We start from the raw sequence: 19,322 nt of genomic DNA on the forward strand, positions 1-19,322 counted from the left end.
ATTGATGCAGCAGAACCAGACATATTGTCTCTTTTCCCCAAGCATTCATCTTCCTTTTCAAAACCTCGGGGTCACTTCATTCAGAGATTTGGGTGTGTTATGTTAGTAGCAGCTAATGTAACCTCGAGCTGCTAGCATCAAGCAGAGACAAAGAGTGGGCTACAGAGATTTAGTAAGGTCACTTCAGGGCAGCTGTGGCTCAGAGGTAGAGCGGGTCGTCCAGTAATCAGAAGATTGGTGGTTCGATGTAGCTCCTCTAGTCCCCATGTTGAAGTATCCTTGGGCAAGATACTGCACCTCAAATTGAGTAGCTGGTAGCACCTCGGCTATCTGTGTGTGTGAATGGGTGAATGTGACACACAGCGTAAAAGTGCTTTGAGTGGTGAGAAAACTAGAAAGTAGCTATAAAAGACCAGTCTATTTACAACTTTCCAACCTTCCAACCTTTCCAACCCTATGCCCCTAGTTTTTTAAATCTCCAAGGTGGTACTCTTCAACCCATTCTCATTCATACCCCTCGGCGTGTGATATTGATGCCAAAGGCAACCTTTACTATCAGCTTACTCCAATGTATCATGGCAAAACTTGACACTGAGAGCAATGAATGGAGTACAAAGAGCGAAAAAAGTCCATGTAGGGCGGAGGGAGCTGAGGTGGATGGATCAAACAAACTGCACTTTCAGCTAGTAGACTGCAGTTTATGTCCCGTTTGAAACAAAAAGTCAATGTTGTGATTTATGTACAGTTGTTACGCACTGACATCACTCCTGTAAAGATTTAAGTCATGTTACATAACAAAGTTAGGAGCCAAAACATGATTTTTTTTCTAAACCTAATCAAGTAGCGCTGTTGCCAAAAATTAACCCCGACCGTCCCAATTATTTTGTTTTAAAATGTGTTTGAAGGGAAAAGGGTGCCCTTTTCATCGCTATAAGAAGCCAAGGTGTATTTGATACCCTGGGAATCACAATGGTTTGTCAGCCCCAAATGATCTTGGCTCAAGTGTCATCACTTAAAGCAATTTATCAGATTTGACACAGCTCCCTCTAAAGATGGTTTTATACTTGTATGTCAGCTCTATGCAAAGCCTATGTAGTTTACACATGTGGCCTCAACCACTGTGAGCATTTATACTTGTGCAGTGGTCTGTGTCACTCTGCAGTTACACCTCCAAAACACTGGTCAGCGGCGTGTTTTCTGTGAAGTTCTAGAAAGTTTAGTTGATTCAAAACACATCTAAAACACACATTAATCACACAGTAAACATGGCTAAACAGCGACACTTTCAAACACAAGTACACAAATCGGCTTCACTATAACTGGCAGCATTCACAGACAAAGCACTTGTCTTTTGCTGGACACATTTTCCCCACAGACACAACCGTATACTAATGTTATTGGCACAAGTCTATGGCATTTTACATTGTGTAAATTAGCCCAGCAGTTAGCGGACATTTCCTCTACTCATATGAAGCCAGGATAAATCGCACACATGAAAATGCTATTTTGTGGGGGCTTGTTGTTGTATTGTCTTCCAAATTTTTGGTTTCTCATCAGTGAAATCAAAGTAAATAACAGCTTTGTTTCCACTAAGGGAAATGGTTTCAGCTTATAAAAATTGACAAGAGGTCTGCGTCACCGCAACGTGTAGTTACAGTTCTGAGGAGGTGTGTCAGGCCACGGCGTAGGGTACAGCATCCATTTGACGCAGAATCCCACTTAAAGCCACAAAGTAATAATAGGCCTACTCTTCAAAACTTTTTCAATGATAATAATGTATGCGTTCAGTCGAACAGACAGTTGGTAAAGATTTAAGTTAGTGCTGAGCAATTAATTGGCTGTTCTTTTGCCAGACAATAATTTTGAAATTTGTTTAATATCTGAGTTAAAATTCCAAATATGTCCTTGTTTGCTGCTTTTCTCTTGTTAACATTATTAGAAATTATATATCTTTAGATTTTAGACCTTTGGTCAACAAAACAAGCATTTTAAAGATTCACCTCAGGTTCTACAAAATTATTGTTGGCATTTTCACTGTGTTTTTGACATTTTATCTCCTGAGTTAATGGCACATATTCCAACAGTGACTGATAACAGAATCTCTCACAGCCATGCTCAGTGTAACCCTGCAGATCAATCAGTCTGCAATCAAAAGCCTTCATACACTATAAAGACCCTCCCATCATGCTTATCTTATTAGCCATTAAATGGACGATATGTTCATTCATACTCCCAATCAAAGAGCACAGCACATGACAGTGGGTCATGGAAAAAGGGCAGACAGACTTAGAAATGCCTCTGGGCAGCTATACGTGTACATGTAATTTCAAAGCACTTCATTACAGTGATCAGTACTTCCTGTATCAGAGATGAATATATTTTTTAAAAATAAATAAATAAAAAAGACACTAATCAGTGCGGTCACTGAACTCTAATGAGTCCGTTTGATGGTTTCTAAATGATACAACAGTCAAAGAAAATCTCAATTAAACTCAGATTTGTGCTATAGAAGAATGAGCCAATACATTATTTAATCTTAAAATGTATTATTAATGCAGGTTAATGAATGAAGTGGCCACAGCACATTGTAATATTCGAAATGTACAGATTTTTTTCCCTCCTTGAGTGAGATTTCATCTGTGCATACTGGTCGCCGCAACACATTCCTGATGTATATTAATATAAATAAATAGAGCAGAACTGATTTGAATTGATTTAAAAGAAAAACAAGGTCTTGGAATAATTTCACATTGTGACTCGACAAATGGACCATGTTCGTTATGCGTGTCGCGCTGCCTGATTGATGTTGAATGATGGGCTGGACCATTTCATTACTGCTGTTTATGAAGGCCCTTTTTGGCAGGATTTTCTGCATTACCAACGGAGACTAGGAAACAAATTAATCATATTTTAGGTTCCCATTTCCTAGCAGGGGCAATGAAAGGAAAACTATAATTCAAGTGGCGACGTTACCCAGACGTTGTCGAGACAACAGACCAACAAAACTGCCTTCCCTCAGAGAACATCTCACAGCAGGTTTTCATGTATCCATACCCAGTCGGGCCCATATATCAAACTTAACTGCCGTTTGGCAAAGTTTAATGTCACATCAGCAAGTCAGACTTACAAAAGTAGCCAATTAAAACCAAACTGTACGTAGTGGGTGTGAGGATAGAGAGTGGCGTGTGCTGTACAGATTGTAAACCCCCTCTGAGGCAAAACTGTGATTTTTAATATCAAGCTATATAGATTAAATTGACTGTCTGAATAAGGAAAGAATTACATTTCAGGCAAACTGCTAGTCCTAGTCCTTTACAGTGTTAAACAAGTTGAACTCCTACTATATAGTCGGTCTATGGCACATGATGCACTCAACAATTCTGTATTACCTGAGGCATGCATAGATACCCAGGTAACTGAGATGAGGATGAGTGAGACTCTGAAGTACACACAACTTTGGGCTTTTACATGTCTGTGTTTTGTGGGTTTATACACTTGGACTCACATGTTACATATAAGGTCTACTGTACTGAAAAAAAAAAAAAAAAAAAAAAAATATATATATAAATATAAATATATATATATATATATATATATATATATATATATATATATATATATATATATCAAAACTGACTCACCAGTTTGGGCTCTCCAAAACTTCACAATGAGGTAAAATCCACAGTGAACTGAATATCCAAATCTTCACCAGCTGGCAAATCTTCAAAGAAAGGGATTTAAGATTACTGAAAAAATTAAGAGCTGGCAACTGTTGGAAATTTATGGAATATTTTGCTCTTCATATTCACTGTAAGAACCTGGCTGCTGACAAGATAGAGGAGGTCACCTGCAATGGTCATCCATACACATGGTTATTAAATGAGGCTGGGACATCGTCTTTGACACCATGGGAGTTGTGGGGTACAACACAGATGCCATGTAACTGGAGCTGTGATGTTGGAGGGTTACAGCAGAGGGCGCTAGAAATGGTATGGTAATGGCCTCTATTGGTAAAGGTATGGTGTGCACTCAGGTGCTCTTTGGGTATGCTATTTACCAATCTAAGGCAGATTGCAGACATCTGAGTTAAGTGTACCAATGATCCCCATGTTCTATGGTAATGGCGCCATACCTCTTCTCTTTTCAACGCCCTTGTCTGTATACAGGAAGTCATGAGACATTACCAGCAGGAAGTGGTAGCTTTTTCAATTTAAGTTTTTTTTTTTTTTTTGCCTCTAAAAAAAGTTTCTTCTTTTTCTTTTTTTTAACCATCATTCAAAGTAGTAACCTCTTTTTTTCAAGATATTTGAAAGTCATGTGAGTCGTGATTTTGTACATAACTAATTGTAACAAATCGAAAGTTTGTGTAACCTGAGCCTTATGTCTTTCTGGCTTGTTTAGTCAGTGTGTTAGCAACCTGTTCTCATTCCCAGGTCGTCATATACCGACACTGTACTACAGTGATTGGCCTCTGATTATGATATGCAAGGCACTCTTTAGCGTATCTATGTTACACAGCTGAAACACATTCTAGCTTGTGGTTAATGTTGTGAATAGTCATGGTTATTTTTAGGTGACAAAAAATACTTGAAAATGTATCATATTTTGGGTTAAATCAAGTAAATTTGTAATGTAACATAGGGTTATGTAAGTACGTCCTGTGAGTGATGTCAGTGTGCAATGACCTTACATAAATTACAAAATGTTTTGTTCAAACTATGTTGACTTTTAGTTTTACCCTGGGTACATAAATTATGTAGCATTAGGTTAAAGCAACAATGACTTTTGGTTTCACATGGAACACAGAGATGTTGTTCTGGGATAAAGGGTCTCACATGTGGACCTCAGTATATGAGGCTCCATGGCACTGTGTCTGACACTATCACCACCAACACAGGGGCGCCACAGGGCCTCCATTTTTATTTACATTGTATACCTCTAAATGTAGGCGTGGGAATGAATCATGCCGCTTATAAAAATTCTCAGACGATTCTGCCCTTGTTGACTACATTTTAAATGACTATAACTCAGATTATCAGGAGGAAGTGGAGAGATTTTATCAGATGGTGTGAGGGAGCCCATCTTATTAAACTAAGGAGCTTATTGTGGATTTTAGAAGGAAAAAAAGATGAGGTCAACCCAGTCCTGAGGTGGTTTCCTCGTACAAATACCTGGGTGTTCATCAATGCTATCTTCAAGAGTGCCCAGTCCAGATTGTTCCTCTTCAGGAAGCTCAGGTCATTGATGTCAGCACCTCTTTTACATGTTTTTTTTTTATCAAGGTATTTTACCAAGTGTGCTTTTCTCTGCTGTTGTGTGTTGATGTGGCAGCATTATGGCTGAGGACAGAAACAGGATCAATAAGTTGATTAAGAAGGCTGGATCTATTATTGGTCAGTTTGTCTAGAGACCGTAACAGCAGAGAACCAGAAGGAAGCTCAGGAGTGTTCTTTCACGGGACAACCATCCCTGGTAAAGTACCTTCAAAAGGAGCTCAACTGTACCCTGAAAATCCAGAGTTCTCACGAGAGCATAGTTTGGATCAGCGAGTCACTCTGGCAGTCTGTAATGATGCTCATTACCTATGCCCATGAAACCGAGCTGCACCAATCACATTGGCGTATCTGATATAGAAGGGCCAGAGGCAAGCTAAACAGATGACGACAGCGCTGCGACGACGAAGTCCGGAATCAGTCAGTAAACATTGCAAGATGGCTATGGATGAAAACCAGTTGTTTGAAACGGCTTTGGCCGCTACAATGAACGAGTTAGACTTGGCTTTTTCTCTAAAAGAGGAACAGAAGACGGCGCTCGAGTCTGTCCTTTGCAAGAAGGACGTTTTTGCTGCTGTTTGGTGCCGCCCCTCGAGTTCGGCCATTTTCATTACTCATGGCCAGACCCTAAATCTTTCTAGATTTGGGACTGGATTTCCAGGCTAGCTCAACTGGCTCCTATTGCCAAAATGCTCCAATGAAGGGTTCAGGACTTGAATGGTTCCTGCAGCAGTCAGGCTTGATGCATTGTCTTTTCTTACCATATTGTAATTCAGCATATGCAGGAATTACTTATGCTGCTGTTGTCTGCATACTGTTTACATGGTGCTACTTTGGTACATTGCACTTTTGTGTTAGCATGATTCTCCCCCTCCCTCCCCTTAACCTATTGACTGTATTGATTTTTTTACTGTCCCTCTTACTGTTGTTGCTGTGGAACTAAGTATAACCATTTGATGCCTCTGCCTGGTGTGATCTAGTGTGTGGGTTGTGTCCATTTCTTCTTCAAACGTTGTTTGTCCACAGTGGCAATCCAGTTTCGTCTCTCGGGATTAATGAAGTGAAGCCTATCCTACCCTAAAGTCTGGGTGTTTCTGACCAATCCACCCATCCAGCTTTGACATCACTTGCTTAGGGGTGTGACAAAGCTTCTGTTTTTGACCACCTACACTGTAAACCTCAAACCATCCCTGACACAAAATTTCAATTTAAAGTCTACACAAATGCCCCAGATTGTCAAAATTACATAATAACTTTGTGTACACTTGACACAAAAACTCATCCCTTGTGAGCTTGACGTAATTTTTTTTTTACATTCGTTTGACTAAAATATAAAAAGCTGATTTCACCTAATTAGTTTAAGGCCAATAAACATTTTTATCATTGTGCAAATAACATTTTGTGATTGGAGTTTCCCAGCATGCCGTGAGACAATGTGTTTAAGGCCATACGCCGAAGAAAACTGTGTTTAAATGTGTTCTAAATCACTCAGGTTACCCATTACGCAGTTAATAATGTTTATGTCTTTCACAGTGGTTCAAACAGAGTTAGTTACCACAGTTAATGTTGTAGTAAAAGACGTTTTGCATCACGAGTTCAGTCGGATACACAGTTAGTGACCTCCCGCCTGTGTGGCTGTTAAGTTGAGCTGAGGCAAAAATAAAAAGCACTTCCTGTTTCAGAAATAAACTCTTTGCCTTATACTTGCAATCAAGACACATAATCTGGCCACAATAGACTTTTATAGTTCAATGAAATTTAAAAAAAAGTTGTAAAATGTGTACTCAATGTTCATATGACCTAGAATTAAACACTCAAACAACGACAAGTTGTTAAACTGACATTAAAATCATGTCAGACAAGCATCACGTTACACATTTATTTTGTTTCTGGTGAACTCAAAACTTTTATGTTACTGTAATGCACTAAACTAAAAACCTTGTTTCCAAAAATGTTTAAGCTGATCAAGCAAAATGCGATTTATATAGTGGGAATGAGAACAGGCTGGTATAATTTGCATATTGTGAGTTACATTCATATATATAAATTTGCAATTTTGTAACATTTCAGTGGCCATACAAAATCATGTACTGTGCAACATCACTCACTTTTAACAGCCTCCAGTAAAAATTATATTCACCAGACTGAAGCTCAACACACACTGCAGAACTAATTATACAATTAACTAATAATTTACAACTCATAGCTAACAGATGAACATTTAAATCCAAAACCATCGGCCGTACCAAAAGTGTACGGACAAGAGAGTCTAATTACTTTTGGCAATATAGTGTAATCCTAATGAAACACCTTTGTGAGCTCTCCTGCTGACCATGCTAGTCCGTTGGTGAAATGATGACATCATACCTCAATACGCAGTTATGTAAATTATTATTAGCTACATTAAAATTCCTCTTAAAATATGTAACAATGTAAAGCTTATCCCAGCTGAACTGCATAAATAATTCACGGCTAGTTTTACATGTATCTCTTCATTCTCTCATCATCTGATAAAAAAGGATATCAGGGCCTCATATTATTTTAACAAATCTTTTATATTCCTCAGCTTGACGCCAGTTAGCACGACTTTGTCAGCTTCAAACCAGCTGACGCCTTCACAGGTCTCGAGGACTCAGACTGTCACTTGGAAAAACACAAAGCATTAATTATCACAAGGCCAAATACTGTGTATAATTACTACAGCATGGATTATGAGGTCACACTGTTCCTTTTTTAAAGGGCTGGTAGATATCTCCTGTAATCAATCTCATGATTCGTCAATAATGATAAATGAAATATCTTTCTTATAAAGCTGTGCACAAGATTCTCTGTACTCACAGTGGAGCTCTTCTTGATTCTTTGCACTCAACAGTAAACACAAAAACATAGATTTATTTAACATATGCAGTAGTTAAGAATACTTATAGGTAATTTTTTGCTGAAACAGGGAAATGAATAGGTAAATGGGCCCTGCTTCACACTGCTTGACTATAAACATAAGTTATATTGCAATTAGATTTGACTAACACGTTCATGGCTTCTGTTATCACATTCCATCTGCTGGGTGTTTTATGGCGTGACAGTATTTGAACATTACGGTGACATTATTTTACATGCTTGTATAACAGACTGCTGCGTCTGGAAACGACCTGCTTCATGCTCCAGACTGTGGTCGGGGAGCAGAGGGGAGACGGTTTCACAGCTCCAGGGTGAAGCTGTAGCTTGCTGAAACTTTGTATTTTAACCCCTGCCACTATACACAGCTGCTGCACAGCAACTCAGATGCCCTTTGTTTGCTTGTCTTATGACTATGCAAGTGAGTTATGGAATTAATCCAAAGGTAGCAATGAATTCTTCTGCGAAGCAGCTACAAAGTTACAATATCTGGTGTCACATGGGCTGCCAACCTACAACAGTTTGACCCGTTTCAGCTTCTTTAAAATACACAGGCACAGTTGCTCTTACTGTTATTATTATGTTTTTAATTACCAGGTTTAAAGCTGTGGTAGGCAGATATCTGGAAAATGCAAAGAAAATGCCAGAATATGATAATACACCCTATTTGTGCAACCCCTGCCGGTAAGCCCCTCCCACTTGATGACCAAGGGCATATGCATGTAATTCACACAATAACCCAGTGTTTACCAGCCACTGATTTATTTAAAACTATATTTTTTATTCACATAATGACCAATAGTAAATTAATTAGTCACAAATGAAACAGAAATTAGCGAGCTGTCCACTTCCCTGTCCCTTAGGGCGCATTCACACCAGGATAGTCCGTGGGGCTCGGTTTGATTGGGCAGGGATTGCCTAAGAATTTCACACCTTCATTTGATTCGGTTCACTTTGACACTGCACTTTTTAAAACGGACCAAAGCGCCTGGACAACGTCACGCAGTTACAATAGCTGCTTGTTTGGGGGCGGTATTGCCCGAAACGACCACTGACCAGGAGTGGGCAGCAGCTTCGGAGACAAACCCTCTGTCAGCGGCTGTAGTGGCTTGAGTTTAGCCAGTGCAAACAGCCCAGCGCTGGCTGTCACAGCCGGCTGGTGGCCATTGGCAGTGCCAGGTGGAACCTGTGTAAAAGCAGCAAAAGAAGGTTTTCTGATCTGGCAGGGAGTCGAGGCTTTCTGGTCCCCCAGAGCTGAGGTTTCACTGGGTTTGGGTTGCTGCGGCTGCTGAGTCGGGGTCCTTCTCCAGAGCTGCTGCCTGCTCTCCACCCAGCGAGGTTGTCTGTAGCAGTGAGGAGTAAGACAAAGGACACACTGTGATCTGTGTCTCACATGTGAACTTGAAGCCAACCATTTTTCTCCATCTCTGAAATGTTTCACTGATATTGATGAGATTTATTTTGTTTATTGTTAGACTCTGTTTTTTGATTGATTTGCAATGTAGGCAGTTGTTGCCAATTCTGGAATAGCAGCTTTCTGTTTGATTCTTGGCCATTGAATCAGGCTTTCACCAAAGGGACATGCACACATATCTGCATTTGAAGAACAGCCAACAGGAACTCACTCTTTTGAAAATGACCTGTGATTGGCCAAATACTCCCTTCAGGGGTTAGATTTTCTAAAGCCTGAATACAGAGCCAAGAAGAGGTGCAGAAGTCTAGATTTCTTTTAGTCCACTAGAATTCCAATATGCTCAATGCGCAAAATAAAACTGCCTACAACAGCTTGAACTATTTAGTCACTTTGAAAATGTATAAAGAAGAAGATGGTTGTCTTTGAAAGATAGTGCTTGTTGAAGCATTAAATTGTGTATATAATATTTAACACCAATTGATTTAAACCCTGCAGTGGACATCAGTACAGAGTAAGAGTGTATCAGACAGAATCTGACTCAACTGTCCAGTAGATAACAATTCCCCATATTTCGATGTGGCTGAAATGTCATCATTAAAATCCTCACTTTAGCCAAGTCATTATCAAGGTGCTAGGAAATGGAAATCCTCTCAAAGTAAATGCGGCTTCCTCTTTTCTTTTTTTTTTTTTTTATTACAGAATACCTTCATTTAATTTTTCCCCTTGACGGTTGGGTGAATGGCTGAGCACAGCAAATAGCTCTGCCTTTTATTACCATAACTTTTTGTTCCCAAGATGCCCTAAAATTTAATGAACAAGGCTACTAAATGTTTTATAACAATATTTGGTGAAAAATGTCCCCGCCTCTCTCCGGCAAGAAACCCCCCTTACAATCCACATCCTTGTTCCAAATGTCATTTACCGTACACGCAGGCATTCTGTACAAAGTATATGAAAAATAACAAAGCTATTAACATTCCACTAGACAAATGCCAAGCTTTTGTTTTAAAGATTTCCAGCACACCTCAGATCCTTAGGGAGGCTGTGGCTGTGGGAACATTGGATCTCTGCTGCCTCAGCAAAGGTTTTTGTTCTATACTTTGGCACAGTTCAAAGTCTGCTCCCATTGGACCTGACAGACCTTCCTGGTTCAGACAGAAACAGCTTTCAAACATGTAGTTCAAGGCCACATAGTACTTTATATTCCAAATGCAAAAAAAGGAAAAAATTACATACTGAATATTTGGTCCACTGTTATGCAGTGCAATGCTACCATATACAGGTGGAAAAGTACAATTGCTCTGTATTGGTGAGTATTGGCCCATTTCAAACACTGCTGTCCAGGGTGTTTCCCTGCCTTCTGTCCAATCTTCTGTCCAACGCTTGCAGGGTTTGGCTCCGGTCTCCACTGTGATCCTGAACAGAAATAAATGGGTGAAGATGATAAAAGAATAGTGAGTCATTTCTTCCACTCTGGTTTAGGCCAACAAGCAGACTGTAGGTGTGACAGCGTCATATAATATACATAGAATCACAACTCTGGGGATATGTATTAAATCTAGGCAAGCTTTCGTCCGTGAAGAGGGTCATAAATTGAGTTTTAAACCACACTTTGAGGTAACATTTCCACATTTTGAAACTGTGAATAATGTATTTTCTAACAGGTCGAGTTTGTGACTTTTTTAGGAATATACTGGGGGCGGTCATGCCTGATTTTTTTGTTGGATCTTTGAAAGAGCTTCTGTGAAAAATAACCAGCACTATAGAGCACAGATTTGTGCTTTTTGACTGGACAACAGCAAGCAGCAACTACGCTGTTTTCAATCCCGCAGTCCGCTTTGCGGCTCCTTTAAATTGACAAGCACAATTGAACGTTCAGTGATTCACGTGATGAGCAACTAGAGTGACCAAAGCTGCCACAAATATTATTGACAATCATGCTTTCTGGGGCGTCCGCGAGAGACTTTGCCTCTTTGGAAGGTTGGTTTGGTTTGTCCCAAATTATACAAAAAAATTATCTACATAGCTAATGTTAGCTGTCTCTATCTCATGGGTCCAGTTGTGGTGATCGCAAATAAGTTGAGCACTTCATACAGTGCTTTGAGAACTGAGTCATGGGGTGGGCCCAAGAAGTGCTAAAAGCATGCATTTTACAATGGCTAACAATGCTGGTTACTGCCTGTGTGGCTGTTGGAGTGGTGAAGGAATGAGTCCTAATATTTTGAAATTAATTAGTGTTTTTGCACCTCAGGTTCTCTCATCTTGAAGTCAGTGGGCTTTTTTTTAATGAGTTTTTTTTAGATGCCTGAAATAAGGTCTGCGGTTAACACAAGCCAAGTAGACTTTCACGTGTTATTCTACAATATAAAATATATCAGTAAATACCTCACTTGTTAATTTTGAGGCCTTTACATGTCTTAAAAAAGGTTACAGCTAACAAGTGGCTAAATTAGACGACCAAATGCCATCACACCAAACATGGCTTTCTAGCCACACTGTGATGATGACGTTGATGTCATGTGACTGTCTTGTAGTTTGTTTAGGCTAGCTATTGATTAACGTTAGCTATTTACTTCTGGCAACTGCATTTAGGCTTCAATAATCATAACAGTGGTGCTTATTTGTGAACATTATCTCACTGGACAGAATGTTTAAACCTTTGTTTGCCACAGAGCTTATTTTCTGCAATAATCCAAAGGCCAATGGAAAAATCCAATTTGCTTCTGGTTGGCTTGAAAAACAAACATCATTCCTGCAGCACTCTTGGAGTGATTTAAGGAACTATTTAAGTGCTTGTCCACCAAGATATAGAGTGCCCCAGCAAAGAGTCCTAAAACCCAGAAATGAGTCAGCATTTTACCACTCTCAGTTCCCTCATCTATGTTTTTTTTTTTCATGAGTGTTTGGTTAGATGCCTGAAAAAGGTCTGTGGTTAACACAAGCTTAAGAGACTTTCATGTTTTGTTCATACAAGACATAAAATACATCGGTAAATACCCCACTTGTGAACAATGAAGCTTCTAATTGTCTTAAGAAAGGTGGTTGCTAACAAGGGGTTAAAGGACACTCCTGAACATCATCACGCCGAGCTGTGCCAAACACAGCTTAACAGCCATTTTACGGTGGTGACGTTAGGCGAGGTGGCATTTCATTTATAGCCTAATGTTAGCTTTTTACTTCTGGAGATTCCATTTAGACGTGAAAAAACATAAAAAAGGTGTTCATTTGTAAAGATTATCTTACTGAACAAAACATGTAAATATCATAAACGTTGTTTGCTACAGAGCTTATTTTGACAATAATCCAAAATCTAATGGAAAAATCCTATAGGCTTTGTGACAAGGGAACCAATGCAATGCTCCCAACCCAATCTACCAAACAACGAACCAACCAACCCACCAATTTACCAATCGATCTACCAACCAACAGTCTAAAACCAACCAGCAGTCTACCAAACAGAGCAATGAACCAATAACCAGTCAAAATCCAACCAACCAACCACCAATTTTACCAACAACCAATTTGCAATCTACCAACCAACCAGTCTACCAAACAACCAATGTACCAACCAACCAGTCTACCAAACAACCAATGAACCAACCAACCAGTCTACCAAACAACCAATGTACCAACCAACCAGTCTACCAAACAACCAATGAACCAACCAACCAGTCTACCAACCAACCAACCAAACAACCAAACAACCAATGAACCAACCAACCAACCAGTCTACCAAACAACCAATGAACCAACCAACCAGTCTACCAACCAAACAACCAAACAACCAAACAACCAATGAACCAAGCAACCACCCAGTCTACCAAACAACCAATCAGTCTACCCACTATCTATCTATCTATCTATCTATCTATCTATCTATCTATCTATCTATCTGTCTGTCTGTCTGTCTGTCTAAAAAGTTAATTTTCATGTCAGTTTGACGTTAATTACATTTTTACTTAAATTAAGACAGTTATTTCCCCCTGCAGAGCATCATGATATACACTCATCAGGGGAGCACAGACATACCATAGGTCAGTAATGAAATGATTTGATGTATGATAATAGCCTAATTTGGTCCTCATTTTGTAAGACACTGCAGTGTTAATGTATGACTGAACTGATTTATCTTCATCTCTAATTTTATGCAAGAGGAGATGGAAAGGTCTGATTTGGCACTTTATTGATCTATTAAATAAACATTCACCATCTTAACTCGTTGACTCTGACACTTTTCATCTCTATCTGCAGTACTTCTCCCTCTCTTCCTCACTCTGTCTCCCACTCAGCTGATCTCCTGCTCACTTGTTCACACACACACACACACACACACATACACTCTTGCCATCCTACTTCTTTCGGTGAACTCCTCAAGTGTTACCAAACCCTCCTGTGAAACTAAGCCGTTACTTTCTTTGTCAAAAAAAAAAAAAAAAAAGCATATCTCCACAATTCACCAGCTGCCATTTAAAACAAGTTCGAACACAGCATAAAAAGAGTATCAACATAACACCTGTCACCATTTACAAACTTACAACTTGAAATGGGAAGCAGTCTGAAGGAAAACACTTGGCAGAGCGGCCTGAATTCCAATCATTTCTGCTTTAGAAGCTTAAGGGACAGATGCTGCATAACGTCTTTAATTGCAACCTTCTGCTCGTTAATTCACGAGATATGTTTTCTAATGTAAATGAGAGTTAGGCTTGTAGGAGGAGGGGGTACATCGAAACAAAAAACACCTCTGGGAATAATATGTTGCGCAGGTTGTTTACTGGCTCAGAAATCATGGTACAATTCACCTTTACACCCACTCGTTATGGGAGTTACCCAGCACCTGTGCTTTTAGTGTTTATTCTTTCATATTATTCATCGTTATTTCTTCTTTTATGTTACTGAACTTCTCAAATGCTTGTTGTTCTGCTCGCACAAATTGATCAATCATTCACATTAACCACTAAGTGTGTAAACAAATTTTTGTCATCCTGCCTACAATCACTTAAATGTGCAGTCATTTAATAGATAGTCATTTGTGAAAATGAGCGTGGGTACTAGAGAAATTACTGAAGCACATGTGAGGGCATCCTGCAGCAGCGAGCTAAACAAGAACTGTTACACAAAAACATATGTGAAATAAAACGTTCTTACTGTCTTTGGTGCTGAAAACCACAACTCAGTGATGCCGAAGGATCTACTTTACAAAGATGGAGCCAGCATTCATAGGCTGTGTTAAGTCTGCATGGAAATTGTGCCTTTGAGGCTGCTGCACCTGCTGCATCGTGGTCCTCGACATCCTTGACACAAATGTTTGAATGTCTTTGCTGCCGTATTCACAGCAGGAAACCAGCAAAAAACATGTCACCACCCACATCCCCACTTTGTCACAGCAACTCAGTTTGTTGACACTGACTTAAGGTCACAATGCTTCTGTCGCTACCACAGTCTGTGGTGGGCTTGGTAATGTATAAAAGCCGTGAGTGGGCGAAGGAGGGAAAATAGTGGAGAAGGGCTGTTGTTGGACTCAGACAGGGAGTGGAAGCTGTATACTGTAACCCTGAAGACCCAAAACATGTTCCCAAGATTTGTTTGTATTGTGTAACTATTGGCAAGAGGGTTCCCAGTTTAAATCCAGGGTGGGGGCTTCAAACCCTAGGGTGGGGAAGCCCCTTTGTGCGTAGTCTGCATGTTCTCCCCGTGTCAGCGTGGGTTTTCTCTGGGTACTCCAGCTTCCTCCCACAGTCCAAAGACATGCAGGTTAATTGGTGACTCTAAATTGTCCGTAGGTGTGAATGTGAGTGTGAATGATTGTCTGTCTCCATGTGTCAGCCCTGTGATAGTCTGGCGACCTGTCCAGGGTGTACCCTGCCGGCCCAATGTCAGCCGGGATAGGCTCGAATAGCCTATGCTCCTTTGCATTGCAAGAGGCCAGTCAATGTGGATTGGGCATGTGATCAGGATACTTCTTGGGTGCCTCCTGTTAGAGGTTCGCCATGTGTGTTTAACTGGTAGGGGGCCCCAGGGTAGACCCAGAACACACTGGAGGGATCATATATTTCTTCTTGCCTGGGAACGTCTTGGGATCCCCAAGGAAGAGCTGGAATGTGTTATTGAGGAGAGGGACACCTGAAGAGCGAGCCTGCTGCCCTGCGACACATCCCTGGATAAGTGAATCAAAATGGATGGATGGATACATGAATGATCTTTTCCCAACCATCAACCATAAATCAACCAAATGATTTTTGTGCCTAAACCCAACCACATGTTCAACACAGCGTTGTTTAATGTACAAAGGTAGTCATGTACCCTAGGTTTGCAGAACCATACAATGCCAAGAAGTATCCTGGCAGTACTGGTTGAGTGTGCACACTGGCATTGAATGTTCATGAAACAGGGCCACTGTTAATGTTTATCTTTGCATTTCCTCCTGTGACAAGTAAATTGTTAATCCATAATTAACACATTGGATATTGATTTTGTCATCCAACTCTCAGATGGAAGGTGAATAAGCATATTTCGCAAAATATCAAGCCAATCCTTTTATGTTATATGCAACACATTCTCACTCCAACCTCGTCACGTATCGACGTTTGGTCATGGGCTTTCCACATCCAGATACGACGTGGAAGGTACCCTGGATGCGTTGGTTGTTGTCATTCTGGGACGCCGTGTCAAGTTCTGCCTGTTACATGCATTGTCTTCTTTCAAAATACACTTCAGTTTTCACAGGAAATTTACCGTTTACATACAGTCTCTTTCAAAATAAATGCACTACATCGGTACAACACCACAGATTGACTTTTTTTCCTTCAACAACAAATGCACATAGTTAGGTTTAGGAAAATAAGAACAGGGTTTGGGTTTATAATCTTACAGGACTTGAACACGGCTCTCTCAGGTGGTTTGTTGGATGCACCAACCACCACTCCCGCCCACCCTTCTTGGACTTTTGCTGCCTTAACTTTAGTTCTTGTCCCGCCATGTTTCCCCCAGATGCCGCCAGGCACCGTTAATCATTCCAACGTTAAAGGACAGCTTATTTTGTCTGTGTCTGACGCTGCAAGTCACTACCCAAGCACTGCATTTTGACGACTAAGATAAATTTCCACCATGGAAAGTGGCTAATCTGCATCAAAGCCATAAATATATATGATCATGTATAAAAAAAAAGATACCAGATAAGGGTAATTTTGCTTGTTTAATCCATTAAAGAAAGGTGTTTCTTAAATTCAAAATCTCTAATTACATCAGCAACACTTGTAGCTTCACACATACTTGGTCATAGTTGTCCTAATCTAATAAATGTTGGTTTCTTCAGTTTAGCCTCTCCAGCTATAAAAAGAGACAAAAATGTGCGTTTTCGCCTCCCTTGGTGCAATATGTTTAGCACGAGGCCTTGGCACCGACAAATGGACTCTCGGAGAGCTCCATTAAAATCAACAGATGGGGATGGGCCTTGACTCCTGTAGCTTTTCCTCTTGCCTGCCACCTCAAAGCACATCTCCACACAAAGAGTCCTTCTTAAAGGATTTTGTCCAAGGTTACCTTGACCCCTCGCTCCTCAAAGAGCCAAGTCAGGTTTTTTTTTTTTTCATTGTTGAGGGTGCTGTCATGGCTCTCACACAAATGTGGCAGAAGGATCCGACAGTCTGCTGGTGAACAATGGCTATTTAAAAAAACAGCAATAGAAAAAGGTGCGGAGAAGAAGGCTGAGAAAAATAAAAGATGCTGGTGGACAACAAACCAATTAGAGATGATAGACAGAGATTGTGTGTCTCTGTGCCTGTCACTGTGTAGTATATAAATATAACTTTTAGGAGACAGGGTTGCGTTGTGTATGTCGACAGACAAGTCAAAACAAATGTCTTAGTTTTAAAGAAAAGAGGACCTTTTTATGAAACAGGATGTGACAGAAACTTAAGTATTTCTGACTGGTTTCCCTGAACACAGCGGATTTTGGCCGACCGTGCAGGGCAGCTTCCTCTTGTGTCTCTTCTCTTCTGACGCCGTATTTGTGTGACTACATGACTGAATGAGCATGTGCATGTGTGTGTCTCCGTGTGCGAAAGCTCATCTCTTTAATGGGACCCATCCTTTGTCTACCACTGACAAGCGTGACCACTGTCCCAATCCCCCTCAATGTAGTTTCATGCATGGTTGAAACTAATCATTATGCATGTGGACACAGTGACAGTTTCACAGGAAAAAGATGGAGGATATTGCAGTGGCGTGAAAAGAGAGAGCCAGTCATGACTCCCTATGTAAATAACACATTTAAAAAATTATTTTAGATTATAGACACATTCGGCTTCAAGGATTGATTTTGTAGCAAATATTTTCATCAGGAAAGTTTAACTTGTGCACTTTAAGATTTATAATGACTGGAAATATAGCTATTTTATTCCAGTGGTGTTTTCTAAAATCATATTACCTCAAGTCAAAATTTGATAAAACAAGATGTAGCTTTGCTCATCCCCAAACAAAACAGAATCTGATTAAATATTGTTGATAGAGAGAAAAACAGCAAAGCGTTATATGAATGATGTTTGCAATAAATAAGCACTTTGCCAATTTTCAGACTCATGATTTTTAATACGTATGATCAGTACTGACTGAAATTTCTAACACTTGCCAGTGCTCTCTGAACACTTCCAGCTGCCTTTACTTCTGCTGTCCGTTGATGTATTCTGACATTAACGGGTGATTTTGGCTGCGATACGTTTTGCTTTCTTCTCTCTGCATGCGCTGGCAGTGTCACTACAGCTCATTTTGCTATTTGAGTTTCAATCCAAAAGACCTCCCCAGTGGGACTTTATGAATAACCTCACATTTTAGAAGCTCAGGCTGGTGCTGATAGTGCTGCGGCCTGGCAAGTGCCCAGCTGACACTGGCAGAGCAGCTCACTGGCCAATAAAGAGAGCTGCTGGGAGCCAACAGGTAGACTCCACTCGGTAATATTTATTTGGTTCCAGCTGGCCACCAACGCTGCGTAACTTTTTCTAGGTTGGCCACACAAACCCGGGCATAACAGACAATGGATGTTACTCCACTACTGTGTCCTCTGCTGCCACTGGCTGACAGCACTGACAGGGTTACAGCTACTGACAACTGAGGACAGAAAGGGTGCTCTGCAGTGCATTTGGATTGAAATCTACACAGCTATTTTAAATCTTGTCTTACCTCCTCTTGGCTCCTGGCACACATTAAAGGCATTAACATATTTTACTGATACACAGCAGTGTAGTGTTAGCTTAGGAGGTGGGTGTTGTACTGGGTAGATGCTTAGGTTACTGAGAATAAAGGGGGTATACTCTACTGTAAACGTCCAGAAAAACGAGGTGGGTATACCCTGTATACCTGTGCATACCCTTCACTACACCACTTCTGATCCAGCTCTTTGATACTGGACCTAATGGATCCAGTTCTTGATAATACAAAGTCATTTTAAGACCTTTGTAATGATCAGGCAACACATTCTCACTTCCAACTGTTAAGTATGGCAGCTTAGTCAGTGGCCCTACGCTTCAAACTATGATGCTCTAGGTACCCTTCTATTGTCAGTTTTGGACACATAGGGACAGTGTGTCCACTAATAAAATTTAGAAAATTTAAAAATAAATCAACATATTCAAAAGAAACATAGATTTTGTCACCAAAACTACTTCCATAATGGTTTGGGTTGAAATAAGTACATGTTAATTAACGTAAGTAAGTTTATGTGACGTTTGTGGCAAGTGTCACATGAC

At 40.2% G+C, this 19,322-nt stretch overlaps 1 pseudogene; it reads right to left on the reverse strand.

Annotated features, from left to right (window-relative positions):
* Positions 1-9,027: 9,027 nt before the first annotated feature.
* The window catches only part of LOC125883203 (nicotinamide riboside kinase 2-like), a 32,236-nt pseudogene continuing 21,941 nt past the window's right edge, over positions 9,028-19,322 (reverse strand).

Source organism: Epinephelus fuscoguttatus, linkage group LG22 (genome assembly GCF_011397635.1).
Source record: "Epinephelus fuscoguttatus linkage group LG22, E.fuscoguttatus.final_Chr_v1".
NCBI lineage: Eukaryota > Metazoa > Chordata > Actinopteri > Perciformes > Serranidae > Epinephelus > Epinephelus fuscoguttatus.